Raw genomic sequence first — 6,643 nt, 5'->3', positions numbered from 1 at the left:
ATTCTGGGTGAGATATATACCATCTCCAGTACTTTATCACACACAATATATACAAAATATCATTTGTATATATGTACTTAAAGGGGTTTTGCCTTCACAGACAATGGGGGCAGGACCCGCACCTACACAGAGAACAGAGCGGGGAAAGTAGTGGCGGGTGCACTCCATTCATTTCTATGGGCCGCCGAAAATAGCAGAGTGCTGGCTCGGCTATTTTCGTCGGCCCCATAGAAATGAATAGGAGCGGGGACCGCGCATGCGCGGTGGGCTCCCATACACTTGTATGGGAGCAGCATTTGGTTGTGGCCGGACCCCGGGAAACCCAGGGTCCTCCAGCCACAACTCTTCCCGCTCCGTTCTCCTTGTAGGTGCGGGTCCCAGAGGTGGGACCCGCACCTATTAGACAATGGGGGCATATCCTAGCGATATGCCCCCATTGTCTGTGATAGGAATACCCATTTAAGTGTGCCATGTATAATACACCATTTTGATATGCCTGTGTGATGTACTATATAACACTGTGATATGTCAATGAGCTATTAAAAGGTCAGTTTTATTAGGCTGCTTTCACATTTCTGTTAAGGATCCTGATCTGGAATAAATGCCGGCTGTCAGCTGGACAAAAAATGCTGCATTATGGAAGCGCTCACTAGTATAGATTAAGGTGCATGGAGCAGGTGAAGCGCTGGGAGCACTGCTGGTACTCACCCTCCCTTGTCTTCTTCTCTGGGGCTGCACTGCGCTGCAGGTTTTGGCCTGCACACTATGACCTGATGCTGCAGAGCGGGCCAGAGAAGACAAGGAAGTGCGACTGGAGAATCGATCGCCAGACCTGGAGAGGAGCGGTGGAGCAGGAGACGTAAGTGAAGTTCTTTATCTTATCACTGATCTGAGGTTTGATGGGGGTCTGACATGGAGTTCTGTTGCGAGTTCCAGATATGGGGGTCTGAACTGAGTTCTTTATTTGGGGGTGTGATCTGAGGATCTGATGTGAGGTCTGATGAAAAACATTTTTTTCTCATTTTCCTCCTCTAAAACCTGGGGTGCGTCTTATAATGCGAAAACTACGGTAATATATTGTACACTGCTCAAAAAAATAAAGGGAACACTTAAACAACACAATGTAACTCCAAGTCAATCACACTTCTGTGAAATCAAACTGTCTACTTAGGAAGCAACACTGAGTGACAATCAATTTCACATGCTGTTGTGCAAATGGGATAGACAACAGGTGGAAATTATAGGCAATTAGCAAGACACCCCCAATAAAGGAGTGGTTCTGCAGGTGGTGACCACAGACCACTTCTCAGTTCCTATGCTTCCTGGCTGATGTTTTGGTCACTTTTGAATGCTGGCAGTGCTTTCACTCTAGTGGTAGCATGAGACGGAGTCTACAACCCACACAAGTGGCTCAGGTAGTGCAGCTTATCCAGGATGGCACATCAATGCGAGCTGTGGCAAGAAGGTTTGCTGTGTCTGTCAGCGTAGTGTCCAGAGCATGGAGGCGCTACCAGGAGACATGGAGGAGGCCGTAGGAGGGCAACAACCCAGCAGCAGGACCGCTACCTCCGCCTTTGTGCAAGGAGGAACAGGAGGAGCACTGCCAGAGCCCTGCAAAATGACCTCCAGCAGGCCACAAATGTGCATGTGTCTGCTCAAACGGTCAGAAACAGACTCCATGAGGGTGATATGAGGGCCCGACGTCCACAGGTGGGGGTTGTGCTTACAGCCTAACACCGTGCAGGATGTTTGGTATTTGCCAGAGAACACCAAGATTGGCAAATTCGCCACTGGCGCCCTGTGCTCTTCACAGATGAAAGCAGGTTCACACTGAGCACATGTGACAGAGTCTTGAGACGCCGTGGAGAACGTTCTGCTGCCTGCAACATCCTCCAGCATGACCGGTTTGGCATTGGGTCAGTAATGGTGTGGGGTGGCATTTCTTTGGAGGGCCGCACAGCCCTCCATGTGCTCGCCAGAGGTAGCCGGACTGCCATTAGGTACCGATTTGAGATCCTCAGACCCCTTGTGAGACCATATGCTGGTGCGGTTGGCCCTGGGTTCCTCCTAATGCAAGACAATGCTAGACCTAATGCAAGACAATGCTAGACTCATGTGGCTGGAGTGTGCCAGCAGTTCCTGCAAGACGAAGGCATTGATGCTATGGACTGGCCCGCCCGTTCCCCAGACCTGAATCCAATTGAGCACATCTGGGACATCATGTCTCGCTCTATCCACCAACGTCACGTTGCACCACAGACTGTCCAGGAGTTGGCAGATGCTTTAGTCCAGGTCTGGGAGGAGATCCCTCAGGAGACCGTCCGCCACCTCATCAGGAGCATGCACAGGCGTTGTAGGGAGGTCATACAGGCACGTGGAGGCCACACACACTACTGAGCCTCATTTTGACTTGTTTTAAGGACATTACATCAAAGTTGGATCAGCCTGTAGTGTGTTTTTCCACTTTAATTTTGAGTGTGACTCCAAATCCAAACCTCCATTGGTTGAAAAATTTGATTTCCATTTTTTTATTTTTGTGCGATTTTGTTGTTAGCACATTCAACTATGTAAAGAACAAAGTATTTCAGAAGAATATTTAATTAACTCAGATCTAGGATGTGTTATTTTTGTGTTCCCTTTATTTTTTTGAGCAGTGTATAACCTTTATAAATTTGTGGTGACAGTTTGAAAAAATACCGAAATTCAGAGATTATTTTTTTTTGGGGGGGGTTGTTTTTGTGGTGTTCACCATGTGGTAAAAGTAATACGATAACTTTATTCTGCAGTCAGTATGATTATGGCAATACTAAATTTACATGTGGTTTGCTACTTTTATGCAATAAAATTTCTTTTTTTTCGAAGATAATTTGTCTTTCTGTTGCCACACTCAACTTATTTATTTAGGAGATAAAATGAATAAAAAACCCTCAGTTTTCTCTTATTTTTATGTTCAACGAGAATTCACCATCCAGGGGACAAAAACACACAACGAACAAGATGGTGGTGTACTATGGATTCCAACTAAAAGCAGCCAGATCCCTTTATTTATAGCTTTATAAAATGGGAGAACATGTTAAAGTATTATTTGATGCGCGATCAGCATGACGTACATCAAATTGTGAGAAGTCACTTCCCACTATGAAGTACTATTACCCCGTTCATGCAAAACCCACCTTAAAAAACGCCATTTGTTACAAAAAACACAAAAATATTTTTTTTCGTGGTCCAACAAATAAAGTTACAATCATTATACCAACATGTGCACTAATTTACAAAAAAGTGGTCAATAAGGCTTTTTCAGGCCAGTGAGCAATTCAACGCGTATTTTTCTGTTCAATAGAAAAATAAAGGAAATAAACAGATCCTGAGCATGTTTGAGCCATTTAGAAAATAAAGTCCTGCATGCAGTGATTGGCTGCTGAGGTCACGTGCTGAATCCAGGCACATTACAGTGCACGTCACTGACACCGTGATGTGCCTGGATATGGAACGTGTCATCTGCAGCCAATGAGTTGTACTTTGTAATCCATTCATTTAATGGTTTATCTAATATATTCTAAAACTGTAAAAAAAAATATTTGTGATCACATGAGGGGGTGCCAATCGGAACCCTTTTGTCTAACCACGCAAATGCTGCGGTCAGTGCAGCATCTGAGGGGTTGAAGGGCTGGGACCAGAGCTAGCTCCAATCCCGGTTGCTGTCAGCCATGTAATACAGTTCGCACCAGCCATGCATGGAGCAAGCTCAACTGGCCAAAAAGAACTTTGATGTCATATACTAATGAGCCAGCAATTGCCCATGCCCCATGGAGCTAGGAATTGACTGCTGTTCACCTTTCTTTCTGTAAGACATCCCACTATCTTACCTACGACACTGCTTCCGCTCACTGAAATCCTACGCACATCAACACCCAGATATGCACAGTACAATATCCACTGTGGGCAGCAGGACCGGACTGGGACTGAAATTTAGCCATGGCATTTTAAAACAGACAGGACCATTTGTTGTATGGTGAATGTGAAATATGTTTGTGAACGCCCCTCCCCGTGCCGCCCCAGTGCTAATGGTATATTTGGATGGACATTACATTCACCACTACTAAACATACCAGCTAATACAGCACTACATTACTCATAGTGACATCTCCTCTAATGTAGATGTTCTTTCCTCATCTTCGCCATTAGGAACGGACCATAATGACATCTTTCAGCCTCGTCTCTGCTACCCCAATACTTTGCCAGCTGTGCTCCGCAATGCCCCCGAATACTATACTGCAGAAATTATAGTGCCATACAAATAGTCCCCCTATAGTAATAGTGCTCCCAAAAGTTCCACCAATAGTAATTCTCACCCAAAGTGGCCCTAATACTAATAGTGCCTCCTTTAGAGATAATGCTCCAAGAATGCACCTGTTAGTAGTAGTGCCCTCCATATTATGCCCAATAATTATGCCCCCCACTGTACCACCAGTAGTAATAATGCCCCCTACAGTGCTCCCAGTAGTAAGGCCCCTATATGGCGTGACCAGAAGTTATCATAGGTCCCTCTATAGTGCCCCCAGTTGCTATTATAGGCCCCTCTATAGTATCCCCAGTAGTTATTATAGACCCCTCTATAGCGTCCCCAGTAGCTATTATAGGCCGCTCTATAGTGTTCCCAACTAGGTATAGTGTCCCCAAAACGGAGTCCTGCCCCTTGTTTTAATATGTGAAGCAGGCCACAGGCCTCTTCTGGCCTGCAGCCTGAGTTCCAACTTCCACGTGTTACGTCCTGGCTCAGACATCGCGACCACCTGAGACTCACAGATGGTTTCAATGATGTCAGCACTTTGCGACCACCTGCACTACCAGATAGGATTTCTTACCCTCCCCACTCTTTCTGGTCCATGCTGCCTCCAACTTGCTCTCCAATATGTATGATACTGTATTTGGTAGCTGGCGGTCCCCTTGTAAATTTCAAGAATATAACATGTTGCAGGCAGGTCTCCAAAGCTACCCTTGAGAATGGTGTGGACCATTGTCTGCTGGAACCTGGACAGTTTCAGCCTTTTCTTTGCATCTTTCCAGCTCAATTGATTTGGCTCAGTGTTTTAACTATAGGGGTCCCTGCGATCTCAATTGCTATTGGACACACAGTCCCTCCTCACCACACTAAGGCTGATTGCACTTATTTGATCTCATATCATGAATATTTTGGTGCACAGAGATGCTGGAATGGAGGAGGCAGAGGATTTAAGGATGCACAGGCTGCTGGACATCCTCCACTGTGAGAAATGAGAACATTAACCTTTTAATGACAAAAAGTAGCAGCATACAGCCAAGGAAGAGATGCAGTGGAGAAACATGCAGATGGGCCGCTGCAAGGGTTATACAGGGAGTGCAGAATTATTAGGCAAGTTGTATTTTTGAGGATTAATTTTATTATTGAACAACAACCATGTTTTCAATGAACCCCAAAAACTCATTAATATCAAAGCTGAATATTTTTGGAAGTAGTTTTTAGTTTGTTTTTAGTTTTAGCTATTTTAGGGGGATATCTGTGTGTGCAAGTGACTATTACTGTGCATAATTATTAGGCAACTTAACAAAAAACAAATATATACCCATTTCAATTATTTATTTTTACCAGTGAAACCAATATAACATCTCAACATTCACAAATATACATTTCTGACATTCAAAAACAAAACAAAAACAAATCAGTGACCAATATAGCCATCTTTCTTTGCAAGGACACTCAAAAGCCTGCCATCCTTGGATTCTGTCAGTGTTTTGATCTGTTCACCATCAACATTGCGTGCAGCAGCAACCACAGCCTCCCAGACACTGTTCAGAGAGGTGTACTGTTTTCCCTCCTTGTAAATCTCACATTTGATGATGGACCACAGGTTCTCAATGGGGTTCAGATCAGGTGAACAAGGAGGCCATGTCATTAGATTTTCTTCTTTTATACCCTTTCTAGCCAGCCACGCTGTGGAGTACTTGGACGCGTGTGATGGAGCATTGTCCTGCATGAAAATCATGTTTTTCTTGAAGGATGCAGACTTCTTCCTGTACCACTGCTTGAAGAAGGTTTCTTCCAGAAACTGGCAGTAGGACTGGGAGTTGAGCTTGACTCCATCCTCAACCCGAAAAGGCCCCACAAGCTCATCTTTGATGATACCAGCCCAAACCAGTACTCCACCTCCACCTTGCTGGCGTCTGAGTCGGACTGGAGCTCTCTGCCCTTTACCAATCCAGCCACGGGCCCATCCATCTGGCCCATCAAGACTCACTCTCATTTCATCAGTCCATAAAACCTTAGAAAAATCAGTCTTGAGATATTTCTTGGCCCAGTCTTGACGTTTTAGCTTGTGTGTCTTGTTCAGTGGTGGTCGTCTTTCAGCCTTTCTTACCTTGGCCATGTCTCTGAGTATTGCACACCTTGTGCTTTTGGGCACTCCAGTGATGTTGCAGCTCTGAAATATGGCCAAACTGGTGGCAAGTGCCTTGGTTTTTCCACACGCTTCTTGCGACCCTGTTGACTATTTTGAATGAAACGCTTGATTGTTCGATGATCACGCTTCAGAAGCTTTGCAATTTTAAGAGTGCTGCATCCCTCTGCAAGATATCTCACTATTTTTGACTTTTCTGAGCCTGTCAA

Source organism: Bufo bufo, chromosome 6, assembly GCF_905171765.1.
Source record: "Bufo bufo chromosome 6, aBufBuf1.1, whole genome shotgun sequence".
NCBI lineage: Eukaryota > Metazoa > Chordata > Amphibia > Anura > Bufonidae > Bufo > Bufo bufo.
Note: the sequence above shows the minus strand (reverse complement) of the source record.